We start from the raw sequence: 26,562 nt of genomic DNA on the forward strand, positions 1-26,562 counted from the left end.
AAATACTAACATGGTTTGACACCATTTTATTACATTTTTATTTTTACTGAAAAAAAAACTTTCCTTCCTCCACTCTTCCTATTTCCTCCCCACCTCCTAAACAACCAAACTCCATGACTTTCTTTCTCTCTCTTTAGAACACAGATCCAAAAACAACTAAAGAAACAAGAATAAAGAAATTTTAAAAAGAAAGAAAAACCAAGAAAATACACTTGATGTATAAGCAGAATTATTAAAAAATCCATAAGCTTATTTTATATTTATTATCAAATTAATATTAATCATAGTAGTCATGGCACTCAAGTAATACTATTTCCTCCTATGCACTTGACAAAAGTCTTACACCAGTTGTAACACCAGAGTAAGGAGCATGGAGAAGGACTCTGGCAGTAATAAAATAATAGGGGAATTTCTCTTAGATTCTGCTGTGATGCAATTCCTATCTCCATACTCAGAAAGATACTTGGAAGCTAGAGTTAAGAAGATTTTTTTAACCACAATGAACTTTATATTTAATGTTCTGGGACTTGTAAGCTCCTTCCTGCAGTTACTACCAGAAGAGAATAATGTGAATTTCCAAAGGAGAATTTAAAATGAAACACCCAGAATAGCAAAGGAAAAACCTCAGTGTCTGTGAAAATCCAGTCCTTAGAAAAATAGCTTTCAAGATAGTACTAGGATATCTGTGATACAAACAGTACTACTATTTGCTAAAATAAAAATAGTAAAGTGCAAACTTTCCTTTATTTTCCTGATGCAATTACCAAAATAATGAGATTAAATTGTCAAACTCTGTCTATATCAAGTATCAATCAGTCACTTATCCAACAAACCACAAATTCTGCGTGGGAAAGATGACACTGTGAACAAGGTTACAAGGATGATACTTTGAGTCCCAAACTCCAAATTCATTAACAACAAACAAACAAGCTAAGAAAGAAAAACAAACAAAAAAACAGGAGGGATTGTACATGTACCTGTAACACCATGCAGTGGAAGGTTGCATGCCAGGATGATCATGGAGTTCACTGACCACTAGCCTAATTTCAGATTCAGTGAGAAATCAATCTCAAGAAAATAAGATAGAAAGTGATAAAGCAGAACATTTGATACTGTGCTCAGACTTCTATGCTTGTACTTGGGTGCATGCATCTGCACTTATATATGTATTACACCACAGACACAAACACACACACACACACACACACACACACACACACACACACACACACACAATCAAATTCCAGTCTAGTACCATAAACAAACACACTGTATTCCAAAGAAAGTCAACTGCCATGTAGCCTAAAATAGACCTTAACTTCAAATACTTGCCGGGTGGTGGTGGCGGTGGCACACGCCTTTTATCCCAACACTCAGGAGGCAGAGCCAGGAGGATCTCTGTGAGTTCCAGGCCAGCCTGGTCTACCAAGTGAGTTCCAGAAAAGGCACAAAGCTACACAGAGAAACCCTGTCTCGAAAAACCAAACCAAACCAAAAAAAAAAAAAAGAAAGAAAGAAAAAGAAACAAACAGAACACAGAAAAAAAAAAAAAAAACTTGAAGAGCATCTGAAGTGGCAATAAAAGAAACATTTTCTAAATATTTACCAAATAGTTTAAAAATTGGAAACATAGATAGTTTACCTAAAGAAATTGAACATAGAAAATTTGAACAAATTAGTAAATGTGGAAATAAAATACACGATAATAAAAATGCACTAAATATGGCTGTGCAGCAGTGGCACACGCCTTTAATCCCAGCACTCAGGATCAGAGCCAGGCAGCTCTTTGTGAGTTCTGGGCCACCCTGGTCTGTTACAGAGCAAGATGGAGGACAGGTGCCAAAACTACACAGAGAAACCCTGACTCGATAAAAAAAATAATAAAAAAAAACCCTGTACTAAATAGGTTTTAAATTGTAGTCCATGTCCTGGTAAATTTCAAGGTAAAGCAATGATTTTCTAAATGGAAATGAAATAGCATGAAAACAAAAAGTCTGAACATTTGAGTGCTTGAGAGATAAGCTGAGAAGTTCTCATTTTGTGCATTACCAGATATAAAGGATAGAAATAAATTGAAATAGTAGTCAAATAAAGGATATGTGACAACTCTTAAAATTTGACAATGGACATTAAAGCCAGATTTAAATAGTTTATCAAACCAAATCTAAAAACTGGAAACAAACAAATAAAGAATAATCTTGAAATCATTCAGAAACAGATGCAATTTTAATAGGGGAATTTGAATAAATGAAAAGCAACTCTTTAAACAACAAAAGGTAAAAAGAAATGGCAAAAATATATTTAATTGCACTAAAAAAGGAATATCAACTATATTTAGCAAAACTATGCTTTGTAAATGAAGAAGTGTGTCCTCTTGGCAAAAGAAAAAAATTACATGAAATTCAAGAAAATTAATACTGATAATGTACTTATTGGGTCTTCTCCATGTCTTTTAACTTTCCGTTGTTTAAGTAATATATTTTTTCCAATAAAAGACATTTTCCTAAAGATATTGCAATCTGGAGCTAAACCTCACTGTATAACCCTCAGAAATTCCTAAACTATATCTTATTACTGAATTAAACTTAAAATATATCACACTAGCTTGCTAGAATTATTGGTCTATATCTCTACAATAATTTAACGCTTTCATTATTCATCATGATGTTGATATTTGCAAACCAATTATTATATTAAACCCTCCTCAGTTTTAGTTATCTCATAAAATTCAAACTGTGCATTTTGGGTAGGAGTACTAGGTCATGATGTCATATGAATCTCTATTAAGTTGTAGAAGTAAGACAGAAGAAAGCTGGAAATGCTAGTCATTAATCAAAATACCAGGGACCAGTTTCAGTCACAAGACTGGTGAATGTCACACTGGTAAATATGGCAAGAAGCTGTCTAAAACCTACAAAAATGTATGAAGGGAAATAAAGGGCAAATATGTTCAACTGACACTAGACACTTATATGAAAATCACCTTGTAACATTTGAAAAGTATACTCTTTTGTATTAATTAAAAAAAATTTAATAGTAATGTCTCTTGTGTAGAGTGTAATTATTTTTATGTGAAATTTTGCTGTTTGGAGTTTCACTGTATCCAATGGACCTTGAAATTAACAATTGGGTCTCTATGTGTGGATTTGACACCATATCCCACGCTGTGCATGAAATTAGCAAGGTTATTATTTGTTCTCTTGTTAATAAATTAAAATATCAGATAATTGCTGCCAATTTAACAATTTTTCTCCTGTTTACCAAGTTGAGAATAAAGTGTGATTCAGTATGCTCATCAATTTCAAAACTATCATTAAGCCTTGCCCACACATTTTCATAATTATATATATATATATATATATATATATATATATATATATATATATATATATATATATATATATATTACATGTATATATTCTTTCTCCTGTCAATCACTCTTTTATTTCCCCAAATTTTAAACTTATTTTTAAGTATTTTTTAACTTTTAATTTCCTTATATGTTGTTTCTTCTTTAATTAATTCCTTCATTTTTCTTTCTTCTTCCTTTTGTTACAAAAATTTCAGGTAGTCGCCGATCTTTAACTTTCTTGTATTCCTCTTACAACTGTACTATATTATGTCTATATGTTATTATTCTTTGCATAGGTGTAACAATTATCTAAAATTTATACAGACAAACATTGTCTCACAATTCTGAAAGTCATAGTCCATGAGCAACTTGTATCATGGCATGTGTGAGACAGAGAGAAAGGGCGAGAGAGAGAAAGGGGGAGAGAGAGAGAGAGAGAGAGAGAGAGAGAGAGAGAGAGAGAGAGAGAGAGAGAGAGAGAGAGTAGCAGGAAGAGAACTGCTCAGAGAAAGACAGAAAGCACGTGTTAATTCTCATCTTCCAACTTTTTAAAGATAGGATGTTTCTTGCTGGTTGTTCAGAACACCAGGATAGTTGTCCAGTAAATATCCAGGGCTGCTCCTATCCCTGCCTCCCATCTTGCTGTATGGATGCTCTGGAATTACTTATGTTTTTAGTCTTATGAATCTGGGTATCTAAATTCATGTCATCAGGATTATGAGGTACAAATTTAAGTCACTGAGCCATCTCCTCAGAACAAATTCACCTATATTTCTTGTAAAGTAAAATATTGATAATTTAGTTATTTCTGAATGTAGTAGTGCTTTTATGTTAAAATATATTTTGTTCATTATTACACAGTTATACCATCTTTGTTGATGTCTGTGTTTATGTACCATATCTTTTTTACATACTTGTATTTGAAATTTTTGAATTCAGGTTAAGATATGTTTTCTAATTTTAAATTTATTCTTTGGTATTTTTATTCATACATATAGTATATTTCGATCACATCCACTACCAATAGTACCTCCAGATCTTCCTGGACACCCCATGCCCTCCTTTACCTCCCAACTTCATATTTTTACTTCTTTTTATATAACCTACTAAGTCTAATTAGTGCCATCCTTATGCATACTGCTGCAGGAATATTGGCCACCCACTGGAGCATGGTCAAAATACCAGGCACCACATCCATAAAGAAAAATCTCTCTCTCTCCCCCAGAAGTCATTAATTGCTATTAGCTTTTCAGCTAAGGGTAGGGGATCCTGTGATCTCCCTCTATCCATGCTGGGATGTTAACTAGCTTAATCTTCTGCAAGTAATTTTAAGACAACCATAGTTCTGTGAGGTCATGGCTTTAGCTTTCTTGTCATACCAAGAAGAAATTAATTTATTTCATCCTGCCTGTCCTGTGGCGCTTAAATCTTTTTTCTCACTCTTCTATGATGTTCTTTGAGTTTTGGCTTAATGTGGGGGATGTGTGATACAGATACCTGACCATTCCATAGACATGTATTTTCTGCACTTTGACCAATTATGATTTTATTTATTAACCACCATCTACTGAAAAGAGAAATTTCTCTTATGAAGGATGAAAGCTGTTTGCTCATTTGTTTTCTATTAGTTTTATTTTAATTGTATCTAACAATCTTAATATTTTATTTGGCACATTTTAGTATTTTACATCTAATCCAATTAGTTTAAACCTCCCATTTTGTTAAATTCTGCATTTTTTGTATTTCATACTGTGCTTCCTTTCTAACTTCATTCCTTTTAATTAAATTATGTATTTTTGATCCACATCCATTTGCCGAAAAATACAAATTTTCCAATTACTTTATTGTTCAGTAAAGAGCATAAAGGATAATTTCTGATTTTTCAAACTAATGCTAGGTAGTAATTTAAAAACTTTTCCCCAAACAATTAAACTCCATTTACCTCTTCAAACACCCATGTCATTAATTTTGTATGTATTGACTGCAAATACTTCAAACTTATCATTGGATAGTTCTTATAGAATTGTTAGAAACTTCTGTTCCTATATGTTCCTATATTTTTCCCTTTTACATTCCTTCTTGTATATATAAACTTCCTCTGACAATGCACTTTTTATGCAGATAATCCTTTAGTATTGAACTTAATACTCATCTACAGTCAAATTCACTAAACATTCATGAGATAAGTTCTTACTATGCCATTGCCTTGCATATTATTTTTCACTGGTGTGGAAATCTGTGTAGGTAATTTTAATGTATAGGGGGAGAAAGTACATGTATATTATACATAAAAATATATTGAATTCCAGATTTACTGGCTTAATTTGCAAAGAAACAATACCTTCAAAAGATCAATCAGTCCATTCATGAACATGGGATGGATATACATTAAAACCAGATTTTATAAAAGCAAAGCTGTATATTTTTGTCACATCTTACATTTTTTGTTTATTAAAAAATTCCTAAGATGACAAGAGTTTTATTGTTCCTTATTTGTATGTGGTCAATTATATTTTATTATAATACATCCCTTTTACAGTGGTACTTCTGGATCACTGATGTTCCCATCCTACTGAACTTTTTCCTTTGCTCCTTTTTTACCATCACTCTGTTATTTGTTGCATGTATTCCATTTCCCTCTAGTTTTTTCCTTCCATACCTGTTGTAGAATAGTATTTTAAGGTGTGTTACATTTGTTTATGCTTTTGAACATTTGCTTAATGATACAAAGATGTGTTGCATTATTTTATGTTGTATTTGTTTAACTCTGTGAAGCTATGTTACTTTGCCTGTCTAAAACACCTGATGGTCTCATAATTAGCTGAATGACCAATAGCAAGGCAGGAGAAATGATAGGCAAGACTGGCAGGCAGAGAGAATAAATGAAAGGAGAAATCTGGGAGGTAAAGAAGAAAGATAAAGAGAACAAGGAAAGGGGAATTCAAGGGGTGAGCCAGCCAGCCAGCCACAGAGTAAGAGTGTAGATAAGATATACAGAAATAAGAAAAAGAAAAGGACCAGAGGCAAAAGGTAAATGGGTTAATTTAGGTTAAGAAAAGCTGGCAAGAAACAAGCCAAGCTAAGGCTGAGCAATTATCATTAAGAATAAGCTTTCATCTGTGATTTATTTGGGAACTGGGTGGCAAGCAAGCCCCCCAGAAGAGCAAACCAACCATCAACAAACACTCCTACATTCTCCTCTTACACAGTTGCTGCTCTGGATTCAGAACAAACAGGGAAACACACAAATGCTCTCACACACACACACACACACACACACACACACACACACACACACATGTGCGTGCACTATGGGATAACCCCTCTCTATGCTGTGAATATGTTTTATTACCATTGGTTAGTAAAGAAACTGCTTTGGCCTGTAGCAAGGCAAGACAGAGCCAGGAGGGAAATCCAAGCACAGATACAGAGAGAAGAAGGGCAGAATCAGAGACAGACACCAGCCAAGGGCTCAGGAAGCAAGGTGTATAGAAAATGAGGTGACAAGCCATGAACCACGTGGCAAAGATAAAAATTATGATTAATTTAAGTCTAAGAGCTAACTAGTAATAAGCCTGAGACATCAGACAAATATTTATTATTATGATAAGCCTCTGGGTGTTTATTTTTATTTTAAAAGTGGCTTCAGGATGTGGTGGGACAGAGAGAAGCCTTTGGGTACACACACACACTTTATTATATATGTGTATGTATATAGAAAACTTAAATAGATAACACACACACACACACACACACACACACACACACACACATATATATATATATATATATATATATATATATATATATATATATTACATATAGAGAAATCTTGTGGCATTTTTATTTTTTAGTCTGATTTATGACACTTTTAACATAATGATTTGAAGTTCTAGTGATTTTTCTTCATAAGCACTTAGGTAGTTTTTTTCTCTTTACTACGTTTTGGAATAATTTGAGAACCCAGGATGTAACTCCATCCTTGAAGGTATGTTAAACTATAACTGAATCTATTTTGGTTTGAAATTTTTTAGTCAGGATATTTTTAATCAATGCTTAATTTATTTATTTCATCTTTGTTTAATTTTAATATGTTACATATCTGTAGAAATCCATCCACTGTTAAAGTTTCAAAATTACTACAATTTGTGGAATTTTCTCATCTCTTTTTCAATTCTTTGAGCATTTCATACAATGTATTGTGATAATATATATCTCATTCCTTCAACTCCTCTCAGATCCACCCTTCTTCTCTACCTATTCAAATTTGTGCTACCTGTACACTTTTGGATGTGTGAACAACCTCTAGAGCATGACTGACCTACCAGAGACCTATCAATTGCTAATACCTCCTTGGCTTGAAGAAGGACTTCATTCCCACCTTCCTTCTCCATTCTGGGAGTTATTCTGTCTTAAGCTTCTATGGGTCTTATGTCTATGTCACAACACCTAGGAGTGTGCATGTGCAGCTGCCTTATAGTGTCTAGAAGATACTGTTTCTCTTTAGTCATCCACTGCCCATTTCTTTGCACTCTTTCTGTTTCTCTTCTACAGTGGTACCTGAGCCTTAGGTGTTGACTGTAGTGCATAGATTCCCTTTAATGATGAGCAGTTAATAGTTTCTTATGCTCTGCACTTTGGACAGTTGTGGCTCTCTGTGCTAATCACTACCTACTGAAAATAGAATTTTTTCTGATGACAGGGGATATATTAATCTATGTGTATAACAAAAAATAATTAAATGAGTTCAATATTACTTCAGTTTAGCAGAATAATAGTAGTATGTTCTCACCTAAGGCCCATGATGAGTGTGTGTGTGTGTGTGTGTGTGTGTGTGTGTACTCTTAAAAACATAAAGGCCTTTGATAGAATATTTTAAGGATACTGTAAAAGATATTTTGATATTGTTATTGTGAGAAAATAAATCTATTTTTCTGTATCCCTAGAATCATATTTTATTCATAGAAAGAAGACTATTTAGTGACATTTAAATTTGTAAAGTAAAATAATTTGTTTCTTTTATTGTGGATGGCTATTATGCAAGATATGGTAGAAACTACTAAATGTATGCAATAAACAGAGAAAGACATAATAACTTGATGTACATTTTCATAGAAAATTCAAAATTCAAAGCTAATTAACTTCTTTCATATGAGAGAAGGAAAAGGAAAAGAAAGGAGAAATGTTACAGTGATTGGTAATGGTATAAATATTTAATCAAAAAGGAATAGTGTTGTGCCAGTGAGATAACATTAGGAGTCAGGCTACATGTTTTTCCTGAAGAAACTATCTAAAATCAACTCATTCAACAAAACAAATTACTGTTGCCATAAGTTTATGTTTGAATGAATATGTGTATATCTGGGAGTTTCAATGGACTAGCAGTTAATTTATATATCCAAGGGCTTTTCTTACTTCAGCATCTAGGAATTTACAAGTGCTTCTGGCCTCTATCTTTAATTGGTTCAAAAAAATCAGCCTCTTTGCTTCTTTGTGTATGTAAGTAAAAATACTTCCATTATTTATTTCCATGAACAACATATATGTACTGAGGGTTTTATTTGTTCATACTGATATTCCCTTTATGTCCTCTGCTGTTTTCCAGTTCTTACTTAGCCCTGACATTTCCTAGACCAAGGGAGAGATTCACATACAATCTTAAAATACAAAAGCTTTTCTACTTCCTATTAACTCCCACAGTCCATGCTGACTTCTCCAAGGGTATTAATACAAGTCAAAGGCAAGCTTGCTTAGAAATTTCTATTTCAAGATGTTTATAGTATTTAAAGCCCAAATCATATACATTCTGAGACACTTCAACCTCTGTATCATTATTATTTTTTATTATAATTATTATTCCTTCACTTTTACAGACACACTCTAATTCTCTTACCCTTATAACAATTGAATTCAAATAATTATATTTCGTTTATTTCATTCCTAATACTCTAGACATTTCAAATGTGTCGGAAACTGGCTATATTTGTCTCATACACAGCAGATACCTGGTACATGTGAATTAATGTATTATTAGCATTATCTACTGAAATAATTCTTAGTATATTCTAGTCATTGTGGGATTTATATGTATGTTAGAGTATATTAATATGTGTGATTTAGTTGAAGTGACTTACTTTTTAAAACTTTGTTTCTTATTCCTGTACCCATGAAAAACAAGACCTTTTTAGATATTTGAATTGTCTCAAATATACTAAAATCTACTTCACCAAGAAAATTAAACTTAAAAACATTTATGTAGTGAAGGTCTATGTTTTCTTAAAAGATGTAATTTTGAATTATGATGCATATGCCTGTATGTCTGAGTCTGTACCTGTGCACTGACATTTCATTATAATGTATTTCTAGCAGGGAGGTGGATGGATTTTATGGTAGTTCTATTTTTCATCTTTTGAGGAATTTTCATCCTGGGTTCAGAACTGTTGCTACAGATAGCAGAAAAAGACAGCAGTTACCCTGGAACAGGAATTCAGGGAGTCAGAGTAGTAAGCTGCCCTGTGTAAGTACTCCTAACAAGCAGTATTTCCAGCCCCAGAAGCTGTTTTAAGTAAATAGAGTTTGCATATACCTCTAAAATTTTTGTAAATATTCTCTCTCACATACTCAGGATAAATACAGACTTGATTTTGTGCTGTTCAGTGTACTAGACTTTTTGAAAATAAGGCCAAGAAACCAAGCACATAAGTTCCTACAACTCCAACATTCATAAAGCTTCTTGATTGAGCTTTTATTGCTTATACGTTATCCATCTTCCTTCAGGAAAGTTCTTTAAGTGATTTCATATTGACCTAGTTCTTTTCCTTTCTTTCTTGGAGAACTTAAACAGAAGTAATGAATGCAATTAGGAATGTTGTATTTGGTGCAGTATAAGGACATTGCCTGAAGCAGTCGAAAACTAGCTCTTTCTTGTTTTTCCAAGATAACTTAAAAATTTGAGTAACGAAAAAAACTGTTTGGATTGGAAAGTCTGACAGTTACCTCTTTACTGGAAGAAGAATGTCCTTTAACATTTTGCCAATATGTACCTGAAATATAGAACCTGATACTTTTTAGGGTCAGATGTAAACACACACACACACACACACACACACACACACACACACACACACATATATTTCCTTGAGACATCTGGGATAGATTCACAGTGCATCCTAGGCATCCTTTGTCTCTCGGTAGTTAGCTATAATTATTATGGAAGTTTTGGAACACTGAATTCTTTCTTGCAGAGCTCATGCAAGTTGGTATCAATTACAAAAAGAGCACACTTAATGGTTCCAACGAGTATTGAAAAATAAAAATAGAAAAAGTGAGTATTTATGTACAATTAAATAAACTCACTTTCTTTCAGTGTGTTTATTTTTCATTTGAGATTTCTAATATAAAGTTTCATAGAAGTCTTTTTTGAGCATTTTCTATTATTTTTGAGAATTTCATTCTTGAATACTATATTTTTATCAGTTTCATCACACACTCTCCCCATTTCAAGTCCTGTGTCCCCCTACACTCTCTTCTTCCTTACTATTGTGATTCATCATAATTAGTCCATTTAGTGTATATATTTATTATGTCTGATCACTTGGTAATGAATCATCTATAAGGGGATTCTTCCCTAAGGAAGATTGATTCCCTCTCTCTAAGAAGCCATTCATTACCTGTAGTGCTTTACCTATGGGTAGGAACTTGTGAGATTGCTTCCATATGTGTTGACTTATGATTCAGTGCTGAAATTGTGCAGGCCTTGTTTTGGCGAACATATTGTTAGGAGTTCATGGTTGCAAATTCTTATCATATAGAAGACATGGTCTTGTAGTAGATGTCATGGTTCTCTAGCTCTTCAAATCTCTGTCTACCCTTACATCATAAGGTTCTCTGAGCCATAGTTGTAGGAGTTGGTATTGTAAATGTATCAATTGGTGATGGCCAGCCTCGAGTCAGTTCTTCTCTATATTTTAAACAATTGTAGATTGCAATAATGTTCTCCATCTGCTGCAAAAAGCTGTTTCTTTGATGAGGCATAAGAGCTACACCTATCAGTACATATAAGGATAGGTATTTAGAATGAGGTTAAGAATTACTATGGTTTAAGAAACTGGCAGCAGTGGGTTCTCATCTAAGGTCCATGACATGGCTAGCCACAGGTAGTTGTCTAGATTTACAGTATCAGGCATGAATTCCCTCCAATTGAGCAGGCTTTGTCTAATAGATGGTACTTAGATATCACTACCTTTGCACACATGAGGACATCTGGCTTGTCATTTTGGTGGTTCATAGGCTTTACTGCTGGAGAGGACTGTCACTTTTCTCCCTTAAGAGTTTGCATAACATATTTAGATACTGTGAGAGCTAGTCCTCACAGGCTTCCAGGTTATTTCTGTCTTGATTCTTCTAAGTACTCTGCCCAAGTTGTGTAGAGTCTTCAGCAATTGTGTATGATGTAGAGGGCCTAGGTTGGTCACAAGCAAGCTTCCTGGTTGTTGATTCAGACTCTGTGAATTCCTATGAGCCTAGGTGAGTTGTTTCTGTGTGTTTTCTTGTGATGTTCTTGACCCCTCTGGCTCCTATACTCCTTTCCTTTCTTTAGAAGGATTTCCTGAGCTTGGCATAATGTTTGCCTGTAGGTTTCTGCATCTGTGTCCCTCAATTACTGTATGAAGGCTCTCTATTGACAATTGAGGTAGTCACCAATCTTTTTTTTAAATATATTTATTTATTTATTTATTTATTTATTTATTTATTTATTTATTCATATTACATACCAACCCCAGTTCCCCCTCCCTCCCACTCTACCCCCATCCACTCCTCAGAGTGGGTAAGGCCTCCCATTGTAGACAACAAAGTCTAGCATACCAAGTTGAAGAAAAGCCTAGCCCCTCCCCATTGTATCAAGGCTGAGCAAGGTATCCCACCACAGGGAATGGGCTCCAATAAGCCAGTTCATGCACCTGGGGTAAGTCCTGGTCCTGCTGCCAGGGACCCCACAAACAGATCAAGCCACACAACTGTCACCCATACTCAGCGGGTCTAGTTCAGTCTCATGAAGGTTCCCAGGCTGTCAGTCCAGAGTCAGTGAGCTCCAAATAGTACCAGTCAGCTGTCTCTGTGGGTTTCCCCATCATGATCTTGACACCCTTCTTCTTATTATTCTTCTTTTAATCATCTTGTTTTTCTTTTTCTTGTTCTTCTTGCTCTTCTTGTTCTTGTTCTTCCTCCTCCTTCTGCTCCTCCTCCTCCTCCTCTTCCTCCTCAGAATATCATTAGGTATCATTATGTTGACCTTTTTTTCTCTAATCATGTTTAATTCTATGCTAGAACTCTGGGCCTTCCATCCTCTAGGTCCTGATACTTTAGGCAGCTTCGGGGATGGACTCATTCTCATGGTATGGGCCTGGGGCAGGACAAGTCATTACTTTGTCACTTACTCAATTTTTGTACCACCCTTGCAATCCTCCCCCATCCCCTGCACATCCCATAGGCAGGATAGGCTGTAGGTCAAAGGTTATGTGGCTGGGTTGGTATCCTCCACTGGAAGTCTTGCCTGGTCATAGGAGATGGCTGGTGTAGGCTACACATTTCCCATTGCTAGGAGTCTTAGTTGGTGTTATCCTTGTAAATTCCTGGAATTTTCTCTTCCACCAGATTTCTATCTGACCCTGAAATGGCCCCCTTTACAGTCATTTCTTTCAGTAACCCACCCCCCATTCACCGTGACCCAATACACCCTGTTAACATCCCCACCAGCCTCCAGTCCACCCAGGAGATGTCTTCTCTTTCTCCTTCCCAGCGGAATCCTTGCATTCCCCATTTGGGCCTTCTTTGTTACCTAGTCTTTCTAGATCTGTGGATTATAGCCTGGTTATCTTTACATTGATGTTAATATCCACTTATGCATGAGTACATACCATGTTTGTTTTTTCTGGGTCTGTGTTACCTTACTCAGGATGATTTTTCTAGTTCCATTCATTAATTTCCCTTCAAATTTCCTGATATCTTCTTTTTTCTTTGTTTGTTCGGTTTTGCTTTTCTATTTGTTTTGGTTTTTCATTACTAAAAAAATATTCTATTCATTTTATATACTGAACACAGATTCCCCCTCTGCTCCCTCCTCCTGCACCCCAGCCTTCCTCCCCAACTCAACCCCCATTCCCACCTCCTCCAAAGCAAGGCTTCACGTGGGGAGTCAGCGGAACCTGAGACATTCAGGTGAGGCAGGTACAAGCCCCTCCTCCTGCACCAAGGCTGCACAAGGTGTCCCACCATTCATGCACCAGGGACAGATTACAATTCCACTGCCTGGGGGCCCCCTAACAGTTCAAGATAAACAAGCCAATCTATCTTGACTATCTAGAGGGCCTAGTCCATCCAGTCCCATGGGGGCTCCATAGCTACTGGTCTACAGTTCAATAGTTTCCACTAGTTTGGCTGGCAATCTCTGTGCATTTCCTCATCATGATCTTGATATCCTGTTCTCAAAGAATCTCTCCTCTCTCTCATCAATTGGACTCAAGGAGCTTGGCCTGGTGCCCAATGTTGGATCTCTGCATATGCTTCCATCACTTACTGGATGAAGGTTCTATGATAACAGTCAGGGTATTCACCAATCTGATTACCAGAGTAGGCCAGTTTAGGTACCCTCTTGACTATTGCTAGTAGACTAAGGTGGGGTCATCCTTGTGGATTCCTGGGAATTTCCCTAGCACCCTGTTTCTCCCTATTTCCATAATGTCTCCATTTATCATGGTATCTCTTTCCTTGCTCTCCCACTCTGTCCCTTTTCCAGCTTAAACCTCACATTCACTTATGCTCTCATCCCCCATCCCTTACCCTCCATTGCTCTCCTTTACTCACCTGTCAGAATGGCTATACTAAAAAAAAAAAAAAACACTGATGACAGCTTATGTTGGAGAGGATGTGGAGCAAGGGGAACACTGTTCCACTGTTGGTTAGAGTGCAAACTTGTACAGTCTCTTTGGAAATCAGTATGGCAGTTTCTCAGAAAATTTTGAATCAGTCTACCTCAAGACCCAGTTGTACCACTCTTGGGCATATACCCAAGGATTACTCAATCATACCACAAGGGAACATGATTAACTATGTGCATAGCAGCATTATTCATAATAGCCAGAACCTGCAAACAACTTAGTGTAGCCAGAAGTTTTTCTGTGTCCTTGCCAGCCAGCTTTTGGGACAAAACTCTTCTATTTGTGCCTCCCAAATAAACACAGAGAGGCTTATATTAATTATGAACTATATGACCATTAGCTCAGGCTTATTACTGACTAGCTCATACACTTAAATTAACCCATATACTCTTATTTATGTTCAGTGACATGGCTTGGTACCTTTTCTCATAAGAGTGGTGTTTTTCCAAATCAAACAGAACATGTTTAGTGGACATGGAAGAAAACTTTGTTCTAGCAGAGAAAGCTAACTATAGGTTAAACTATGTTTATATGCCTATTATACAATTATAATATATATCTGGCTCACTGTCATAGTTGTTTTATTGATTATTGATATTGATTATTTGTTATAATTTTATAAAGTAAAATTATTGTAGCTATTACACTAGCAATAAAACTGGGTTATAGAAAAATGATTTACATGCTAAAGAATGCATTAAAGGTAAAATTTCGTAGCAAGATTTAAACCTTGGACATGTAAATTAGAGCCAAACTATTCTAAGTTTTATACTGCATAAATATTGCTATTTAATGTAGAGTACTATTTTTTAATAGACACAAATGATCTGGGTATACAGATTAAGTGGTTTTTTTTTTTTGGTTTTTCGAGACAGAGTTTCTCTGTGTAGCTTTGTGCCTTTACCTAGAAGTCACTTGGTAGTCCGGGCTGGCCTTGAACTCACAGAGATCTGTCTGGCTCTGCCACCTGAGTGCTGGGATTAAAGGTGTGTGCCACCACCATCTGGCCTCAGATTAAGTTTTTTAATACATTATGTAGATACAGATAAGTAGGAGACATAGATAAGGCATATTCTGACATTACATTCTATCTTGGTTAGAGTTTCTATTGCTGCAATAAATATCATGAGGAAAAAGGAACTTGGGAAGGAAAGGATTTATTTTGCTTATACTTCCATAGCAATGTTTATCATGGAAAGAAGTCAGGACAGGATCTCAAAGTGGGAACCAGGAGGCAGAATCTGAAACAGCGGTCATGGTGGTGTGTTGCCTACTGACTTGTTCATTATGGCCTGCTCAGCCTGTTTTCTTATAGAACAAAGGGACCACTAGCCCAAGGATGGTACCACCCAAAATGGCTGGGCCCACCCAATTTAATATAATTAAGAAAATAACCTACAAGCTTGCATACAGCCCTAAATTATGGAGGCAGTTACTTAATTGGACCTCCCCCCTCTCAGATGACTCTGGCATGTGCTAAATTGACATAAAACTATCTAGTACACTTCACTTGCAACAAATAATGTCTTATTAAAGTACATTAATTACATGGAAGCATATTCAAGTACCAGGTCTTATATTATTTAACATTAACATTAACATCAACCTCTCAAACTCTGGAATCTTAAAGTAAATGAGACATTTAAATGTAGGATCCATGTTTTCTCATTGTGGCCATGAGGGTTTTCTCTGTACTTTATTTTAGTACATGGTTCATTTTAAACAACAGCTTCATCTATCAGAATACCAGCCACAATTGTGAAAAGGATACATCTACAAGAAGAAGGAGAAATATTATTTAAAAAATTTACAGCTTGTTTATAAAATAATCTATAATTTATTTGAAAATTTTATAGCAAATAAATAACAGTGCCATAATTACATTAAATAAAAATAATTTTACTTATCATCATATAAAATATATTTGGGTTATAAAGGCCATACCTTTAATACCTGAGAGACAAAATTAAGCATTACAGATGTTAATACCAATAAATTATTGAGTCATTTATTTATATATATTTTTATTAAAATATATATATATATAATTACATTACTTCCCCCATACCATTTCATTATCCAGCCCCTCCCAAACCTGCTCCTTTCAACTTCTATGTACTCCCTCACTCTCAATTGATAGTCTTTTCTTCACTACTTATTATTACATGTTTATAAATATAGACATAAATATATAAATATAACCTGTTGAGTCTGCTCTTGTTGTTTGTGTGTACAATTTCAGGATTTACCATTTGTAATGGACAATCTATTAGGGAGCTTATGCCTGAGTGAAGCAGAAACTCACTTATTTGGCAGTCATCAGATTCCTATACTGCTATAGTCAGGAATTTGACTACTAAGATTTGTCCCCTTCTGAGTTCCCATGTCTGTTGATATCATCATTGCTAGGATCTTGTTTCTACAAACATTTTTATGGTAGACTCTAGCACAGAAGACTTCCTGATATTCTGTCTCTGACAATCTTCCTGCCACCTCTTCTGCATTGTACTCCCTTAAGATATGTTAATTTTTGTATTGTGTCCATTTATGTGTTTTTATGATGGTCTCCATTTGCTATAAAGAGAAGCTCTGTAAAGAGAAGCTTCTTTCCTGAGGTTTGACAGATACATTTATCTGTGTGCATAGGACAAAATGTAGTTAGTAATCATGCTAGGATATCAAAGTGGCCGTAGTAGATTCTCTCTAAGTTTCAGGACTTAACTAGCCTCAGGAAGTTGGCTAGCTTTCTAGACCCACACATGATTTTCTTCCCAATTAATAGCTGTTGGTTACAGCTAACATGTGAGAGCTACATACTGCACCTTTACAAATACCTTATTATTCTGGTCATGGCTGTGGTTTGTTTAGTTTGTAGTTGGGTGGGACCATAAATTGTTCCTCTCCCTTCCCCACTTAAGTAATATTTTCTAGTGTCATGTTTCACCCACAGGAAGGAAACTTTCAGGTTAGATATACCTCAAATAATCTGAGTGCTGCATCATAAGTGTGTGGTATCTTTTTTTTTTTTTTTGAGTTGAGGCCTGAACCTAGGGCCTAACGCTTACTAGGCAAGAGCTCTACCACTGAGCTAAATCCCCAACCCTGTGTGTGGTGTCTTTAGCAATCAATACTTATCTTCAGTATCTGAGAGGCATCCAAGGACAATAGCCACATATTATTTTGAGAGTCACTTGGACTATTCTAGCTAATCCTACAAGAGGAGATTTCTGGTACTTGGCATTGGAGGTTTTGTTATCGTGTGGTTCTTGTGGGGAGCAATGTCAGCTCTAGTAACATAACTACATTTCAGATAGATATGTGAATCTATATACATATATGGGTATATGGATAGACATATGTATTTTATATGATTTAGGTAAACACACAATAATAATTCTTTGATGCCTTCTCAAGCATTCTTGGTGTTATTTGTACTAACCCATTCCTTCTCCTCTCTATTGATCTCCCTCCCTGCTCCCCCCTCTAATTTATTTCTGTCTGCTAAGCTTTACAGAATTCTATCAGGAAAAAGTTAATTTATTAAATAATTTAATTTATTAAAATTTTAGTAATGATATTTGCTTGAATATTTATTCCATATGCAGGTTAAATAAGAAATGGCATAAAATTAAGAACAAACCATACTTAAAACTCAGAAGTTGAGTGGGTTTGGAACATTCAATATTAATAGGGTACTGACATCAGTAAATTTAATCTAAAGGTCAGTTATATCTGGCCATCAAATAGAAAAGTAATTCAAATTTATATATACGTTTCTCATATGAATCACAAATGGCATGCTTTGTCCAGTAATTTTTGTACTGATGTATATTGAATTTATTGATAATTATAATGTTTACAGCTGTATTTCTTAGTAGTCTTCCTCATTATCTTAAGAAATTTTTCTATTTCATTGGCAATATTTTCTTAATATTCCATTGGTAATAGTTAATACTGTTATTAAAAATAATTACCATCACTCATCACTTATTGTCATTCACTTTCTTGAAAATTAACTTTAAAATCCTGTTTATGTTGTTCTTTATATTTATAGATAGATTGAAGTTTTATCAATGAGTGAGAGGAAAGACTATGTGCACTTGATTATACACAGAAGAGAGAACTGAAATACTATGTAATTTTTCTTTACATAATACAATCTTATATTTCTATTTTGCCACAGCAACAAAACTAAGTAAATGTTAACTATTAATCATAAGTATTAAAATAAGTACATACCAATAAACAAAGATTCCAATATTCATATACTAGAATTAAAAAATCGCAGAAGATCTCAAGGAGATATGAAAAGCTAGATCTGCCCCTCTGTACTTGAAAGAAAGTTTTAATCGCAATTTTTTCCCTGTCGTGGTTACTTGTCTCACTACTCACTTGAACAGAAAATTTATTCTAGAGCACTGAACACAGAAACTGCACAGCTTAACTCCTCTGGGGTATAAAATGAGGTAAGAACCTCATTAGCCTAATGTTAACAGAACTCTGGTGATTGTGATAAGCCTTTTTGACAGAAGTGGATGTAAAAGTTCCTTCCAATCTTCTTTTCCATATTCATAGCATTCACCATGCTTCTCATATATTGTTTTTCCCCTCAGTTACCTCTTTTACTGAATATGGGCATAACTCATTAAACATACTGTGCTGCATTTGATTATTGCTTATTATTATTCAATATCCATCAATTTGTGTGATATGCTATTACCATTCTGGGCTTTATTTATTTTTTTCCTGTAATCTAGGTCCAATTTATAGAGCCTAAAACTCATTGGCACACATCTGTAATCCTGTTGACATACAGATGGTCTACAGTTTGTGTCTCAGGCGCAAAATCTTAGAGAGATGTATCTAAATGTCTATGGAAAATTTCAGGCATAAGATAATGCCTGGGAGGAAAGTCTTTGGGGTAAAATAGGACCACAAAGACAGGGATGTATGAAAGGAAAATATCATTATAAAGGGGTGAAAGAGATTGTTTGCTCCAGTTTTTGGTGCAGTGCTATCTTTAGTAGCTAGCTGAACAATATATACACAGAAGTGGAAAAACATGTTTTCTCATTCCTGAAGTGAACTCAGATTCTTGTGTCTCTGTCTAAACATTACTTTACTTTCCAGATTCCATCAAGACGACGATAATATCACTAAACTGACAAACACCACCCAAAGATCTTGACTACAAAAATCTCAGGAGAATTTTGAGATAGCTAGCTTAGGTGATGTAGCCTCACAGATTACTTGAGCAAGGACTTATGTAAGTCCTGCATTTTCCAATTTTATATATATTAGGATATTGCTAACTCTCCCAGGACTTGACAGTTAACCCAAAATTTATCTTTTCAGTATCCCCTAAAGATACCTTTTGCTCCCCAACAGCAGGAAGTAATTTAAATAACAAGATGCCCACATTCCCAAGAGGTGGGGTTGGTAGTTTTTGGCCTTCCAATGGGTTATGGATAATTGTCATTGTTTAGGATAGTTGGTTACAAGTTATTAATTTATAATGGTCCAGAAAAAAGCTAAACAAGGAGATTAGATTCAGGGTTCTTGTTTTAAAAAAAGAAAAATAAAAAAGAGGGTATAGATAAGAGTTAGATTATTGAAACTACACTTTAAAAAAATATAGAAATAATAGAATAAAAGGGTAGATTATTGAATCTACTCTGAAAAGCAAAAGTAAAGGATATAGATATGAGATTAAAAAGGTATATTATTGAATCTATTTTGAAAAGCAAATAATAGTTTTAAATATTTTACATTGGATTGGATTTTTGTATATTGTATACATATTATGTACATTAATACAAATTTGAGATTGATTTTGTTAGAAAATACTGTACTATATTTCTAACCTTATTCAAGGTATTGTACCTAAACAGTTCATTTAACAATGTAATGCAAATTCAAAGTTATTATTACCAACTAATCAGGACAGAAGACATGCAAGTTAATATTTAATCATTACAATCAAACTTATAGTCATATTCAGTATGTTTTCAAGGTTAAACAGAAATATATTTTAGATATACAGATCACCTTTAAACACTTCAAAGATCTATAGAATATGGCATATAAGATGTATTAATAACATAGATTTTTTTTCTTTTTTTTTTATGACAATGAGACATGTATGCTCCTGGCAACACCAATCTACTTTGGAGAAGATGATGGACATTGAAGAAACTCCATATGGAGTTTACTTTTTCATGGAAAAAGTTAGCCACTGGCCAAGAAATTGCCCTTGCCTCTACTGCTGATAGTATGCTGTCCAAAATGGACAAGCAGGACACAAAAGAAAGGACTGCCAAACCTTGCCAAGACAAGGCAGGAAAGCTCTTTAGAAAATCTTGCTTTACAGATGAGTCTGTCAGATATGCTAAACCTGTAGGCTTAAAATGGATGCCCCAACACTGCAGAGGAACTTTGGGTGACTGTCCAGGCAGTCAGCTGTTTCAGTCATGTCTCACATATTTTAGAAGTCACTTGTTTGCATTTCCTGCTTACTCAGTTAATATTATTTCCTTCTCAGGTCTCTGAGTGAGTTGAAGACTAGATAATTATAGTTATAGTTTCCCTGTTAACAAAGTCAGAAAAGAAACTCACTAAAGAAGTGTAGACTGTATTAGTTTGAAAGATATCAGAAGATAATTTGGGGTTGGTACTGCAAATTAGGATAGAAAGTGAATTAGATAAAATCTTTTGGATTCACAAATATAGGATAGATAATGGAGTATTTTCTCTGAATTTGTCAAATGCAAATAGACCAGACATTAGTGATGTTTTATTGCTTGTGTGTAATGTATATACTTATTTCACTTATTGTATATAGTTTTGATTATATTAATTATCACCTTTTATTATTTTAGACAAAAAGGGAAAATACAGTGATATATTATGTACCATAATAAAGCTTACCTGGAGATCAGAGGACAGAGCCAGCCACTAAATTAGACATAGAGGTCAGGCAGTGGTGGCACACACCTTTAATCTTACCACTAGGGAGGCAGAGATCTGTCTGGATCTCTGTGAGTTCAAGGCTACACTGGGCTGCATGAGAGAAACAGAACCAGGCAGTGGTGACACATGCATTTAATCCCAGGAAGTAATATGGCAGGACACAGAAAGGTGTATAAGGTATGAGGAAACAGGAACTCTCTTGAGGCTGAGGATTTCATATAGGTAAGCTAGTGGCTGGCTGTTCTACTTCTCTAATCTTTCAGCTTTCACCCCAATATCTGGCTCTGGGGTTTCTATAAATAAGACCACTTAGCAATTAGTTTTACAGCACAGTAATCAGATCAATGAATATCCTAACTGTCATCATAAGCGTTCATCCAGTAACTGATGGAAGCAGATGTAGAGATCCATAGTCAAGCATTAAGCTGAGCTCCAGGAGTCCAGTTGGAGAGAGAAAAGAGGGATTCCATGAACCAGGGGCATAAAGATCATGACAGGGAAACATACAGAGACAATCAAACAAAACTAGTAAGAAGTCACAAACTTTAGACCAACAGCTACAGAACTTCCATGGGACTGCATAACTGAGACTGGACTAGGCCCTCTGAATAAGCAAGACAGTTGTGTAACTTGATCTGCTTAAGGAGCCCCCTAGCAGTAGGATCAGGATCCATCCCTGGTGCATGAGCTAGCTTTTTGGAGCCCACTGCCTTTAGTAGAAAAACATACACAGCCTTGATGCAAGGGAGGGGCTTGGACCTGCCTCAACTGAGTGTATCAATATCTTTTGCTCAAGCTTCTTTCAGTGTGACAGTCCACTTTCTATTGCCTTCTGATTAAGATGTAGCCAGCATTATGTCTGCTTACACACCACCAGGCTCCCTGCCATGATGATAATGGATTGAAACTTTGAAAATGTAATCCACCACAATTAAATGTTTTTCCTTTGTAAGAGTTGCCATGGTCATGCTGTCTCTTCACAGCAATAGAAACTCTAAGATAAAATGCATATGCTTTAAGTACCATGATAGTAACAGAAGGAAAATAAATAACAAATGAGCTGCATTCATTACGATTCAGTAGTCTCCCACTTATTTAATTTTATCCTCCAAAATGGCTGTTCTTCACAGAACAAAACATATTTAAATGGAGTGGAAAAAAGACACATTATTTTGTTGTTTTTTGAGACATGGTTTCTCTGTGTAGCATTGCACCTTTCCTGGAACTCCCTTGAAAGCACAGGCTGGCCTCAAACTCACAGAGATCCAACTGGGTCTGCCTCACAAGTTCTGGGATTAAAGGCATGAGACACCACCACCCGGCAAAAGACACATTTTATTAAAGGTGACCTAATTATACTACAAGTTGAAGTAGCACTTTCACTTTCATTATACTTTTCTGCACTTTTTGAAAGAACTTATAAAGTAGCCCATGTAAGCATGCTCTGATGAGTCCTTATGTAGGACTTAATTAATGGATGACTCCTTGGTGATCTTGGCAAAAATATCTTAGTAGATGCAAATAAATGAATGTGTCTTATTCAATAGTGTATCTGCACGTAAAATAATCTGGAAATTAACTGAAATTATAAAATCAACAAGGTCACTTTCACAGCATTTCCCTCTAAATTTAAAAGTGAATTTGATACTTGTCTCTAATACAAATGGATACATTGACACATTTCTTCCTAATAGCCTAGTGTAGAAAAAAAGCCAAACATGATTTTCTTATAAGAATGAATTTTTAATCATGTAATTTCTATTCTTCCAGTGGTCTTAGTGTTTTCATAGTCTAACATAAATAAAATATTTTTCTTTTTGAAAAGTTTCTATGTGTCAAAAACAATTTAAAAGTCAACAATTCCAGTTCACAGTTAAATTTTGTTTTAAAAACCTATATTCACTTATAAATATGCAGTATTGTGAACTAAATAATTTAAAGTCCATTAACTTTAAATACTACATTAATTCTACAAATATTTAGTGAGTTTTTCTAAATGCCAGAAACTATTTTAAAAATTAAGTATATATCAGCATGCATAATGATTCTCATGTTCATATGAATTCTCAAAGTTTAAAAAAACACAAAGTTCTGGAAACTCTTTCTGATAAGGTCATATTTGAGAAGAAATGTCTTGGATGTGGTATAATAAACATTTCAGTTATCAGAGGACCATTGCAATGCAAAAGGGCTATTAATGTAAAAGGCCTCAGGGAAGAAAATGCCTGATGTGCTCAAATAATAAAGACCAGTGTAACTCTTATTGAGTAAGCAAAAGTTCAAGTACTAAAATATCTACTCAAGGAGATAGAAAAAAATAAGAATACTGGTGGTGTATAGATGTATAACCCTTGGGGTATTATTTTGAGGCTTGGAAAGTCATTCAGGTTTTGAGTTGAATAGTTCAATGATGTGACATAGTTTTTCAAGGAATATCTTTGACAATTGGGTAAGAAACATACTGCAACTGTAGTTTGAATGGACAGTAGAGATGAAAATGTTTTATGAGAGAATAAGAGAAGTACTACTTGAATAATAGAATGAACCTTTGAAACCCACTTCTCTATAATAGGAATAGGAACACCAGCTTCGAAATCAGCTTTTACAGAACTTTGAATGCTAAGTGACCATTTGCAACAATACAGGGAACCTTCATTCAAGGAAAATGAAGTGCTCTCAGTAAGATTACTGAAACATGTGCATTTTCCCCTTTCCTTCCCCATTGTCTTCTCTCCTCAGACCCTACTAATAATAACTCCCAAATTACAATGAGATCTATCAGTCTAGAGCCACTGGAGAAGACTAACAAGCCTGGAGGTAGCCATTAAGCCAAGAGAATTTTCATTATTTGACCAATGTGGTGGCTCCATAGACACACACAATCTCACTCAAAACCACTCAATACTAGAAGCTTTTCCATGAGGTTCTTTAAGAAAAACAATTAGTGACTGCTGTTTAGTATCTCAATTCTCTGAGACCATAATACATGTTGAATTATACAAGAGAATTACTAAATTCTTAAAGAAAAATCTGTGGAAGGAGATAACACCATGTTGTTTAAAGAGACCTGATATATATCTAGAAATCTACAAATAAGTGTGCATGTACGTGTCAATGTACAAATCTAGACTAAAACTTAGCAGACCCTAGTATCTTAAAAATCTGACCATGATGCTGGGCGGTTGGTAGAGCTTTAGTCCCAGCACTCGGGAGACAGAGCCAGGTGGATCTCTGTGAATTTGAGGCCAGCCTGGACTACAGAGTTCTAGGAAAGGCACAAAGCTACACAGAGAAACCCTGTCTTGAAAAAAAGTCTGACTATGAGCATCTGAAAACAGAAAATAGAACGTTAAGTCACAGTTCTCTACTGCCAGAGTCTGAAAATGAGTTTACAAACACAGACACACACACACACACACAGACACACACACACACACACACACACACACACAGACACACACACACACACACACACACACACACACACATACACACACACCTGCCATTTCAGTCCTAGTCATTCTACGGTTTAAAGCAATAGACTCACAATAAGTCAGATTCAGATTAAATAAACCTCTAAATGGTTTATGGTTAAAATGTACGTAGGCTTGGAAGAAAGAGGAAAAGGAATATAGACAGTTATATAAAGAAATAGTTTTTAAAATAAAGTCTTTAAAGAGACCATAAAGGTAATGCAAAAAATAAACCATGTAAAGACAGAAATTACACAGAGAGTCTAGATTATATTGTCTTTGGGATTTTTAACTGAAGAAAGATATTTGATTGTAAAAGCTGTTGAGTTAAGCTATATATATATAAAATCTGGACTTCAAAGTTTATGTCTAAGGATACATTGCTTTGGTAGGAGGTTCTGCTTTTGTTTCCATGGAAGATAACCTGTGGATGGCTTCCAGGCTAATATGGTTTTACCAGCCAAGACCCCCTGAATGGTCTCCAACAACTACAACATGGGAGCATTTAGGAGGAAGTGTGGAAACCTAGTGCAATACAAACTTCCTGTAACCTATGGAGGTACCCTAGCAAAGACTCCTAGTAACCAAGGATAGGGAGCCTGAACTCACCATCTTCTGTTCCAGGCAAGACTTTCAGTGGTGTGACTGGAACACCAACCCAACTACAAAACCTTGGACCTATGAACTATCCTTCATGCAAAGTTTGCTAGAACAAAGGTGGTTCAGAGTTTGTGGGAGTGTTCAACTAATGTCTGGTCTAACTTGAAGCCTAAATTACAAGAGGGAGCCCATGTGCTCAGTGGATGTCTAGGAGCAAAAAGGCAAAGCTGGAAGGAACAGAAAGTGGAAGCTGGAAGGCCCAGAGACCTGAAGTAGAACCAAACAGGATTGACTAAATAAGTAAGTAAGTAAGTAAGTAAGTAAGTAAGTAAATGGAACGATTCCTAATGATATTCTACTATACTCATAGTCTGATGCCTAGCTGATTAGAATGCCTAGTTATCAGAGAGACTTCAGCTGGCAACTGATGAGAGCAGATGCAGAAACACACAGCCAAATATTAGGTGGATCTCAGAGATCCCACCAAAGAGAGAGAGGGAGGATTGTAGGAGCCAAAGGGTCTAGGGAACCAGAACATAGCCCACAGAATCAACTAAACAGGGCTCATAGTAGCTCACAGAGACTCAAGCAGAAATCTTGGAGGCTGCATGGGTCTGTGCTAGGTCTTATGTACACATTCTGTGGCTGTGTAGCTTGATGTTCTTTTCAAATTTGTGGCACTCCCAACAGTGGGAGTGAGGTTTGTTTCTGACAGTCTTGTCTTCTCTTGGGACCCTTTTCCTCCTACTGGGTTGCCTCTTCCAGCCTTGAAATGAGGGTTTGTACCTAGTTTTATGGTAACTTGTTATGCCATGTTTGGTTGCTATCCCTGGGAGGCCTGCTCTTTTCTGATAGGAAATAGAAGTAGAGTGGATCTGGGGAAAATGGGAACTGGGGGAGGAAAGAACTGGGAGGAATGGATGGTGGGGAGGCTGTGGATGGAATGTGTAGTATGAGAGAAGAATAAATAGGAAGGAAAAAGAAAAACAGCTAAAGTCCTAAGATTATTTTTTTTCACAAAGTTTGTTGATTACATTAACATTGTTAAACAAATTGAATTTGAAACCACTTAGGACATTGTCAGAGTATAGCTCCTTTTAGCAAATAGCTCAAGCATTAAAGATGAATCAAAGACCAATAAAACTGCAGAGTTGTCAAGTGCAGTCCTATTGGATATGTCTACTAAGCACTCCCATACTTTATAATGCTCAAGGAAAAGAGTTGGATAGGA

Source organism: Onychomys torridus, chromosome X (assembly GCF_903995425.1).
Source record: "Onychomys torridus chromosome X, mOncTor1.1, whole genome shotgun sequence".
Lineage (NCBI taxonomy): Eukaryota > Metazoa > Chordata > Mammalia > Rodentia > Cricetidae > Onychomys > Onychomys torridus.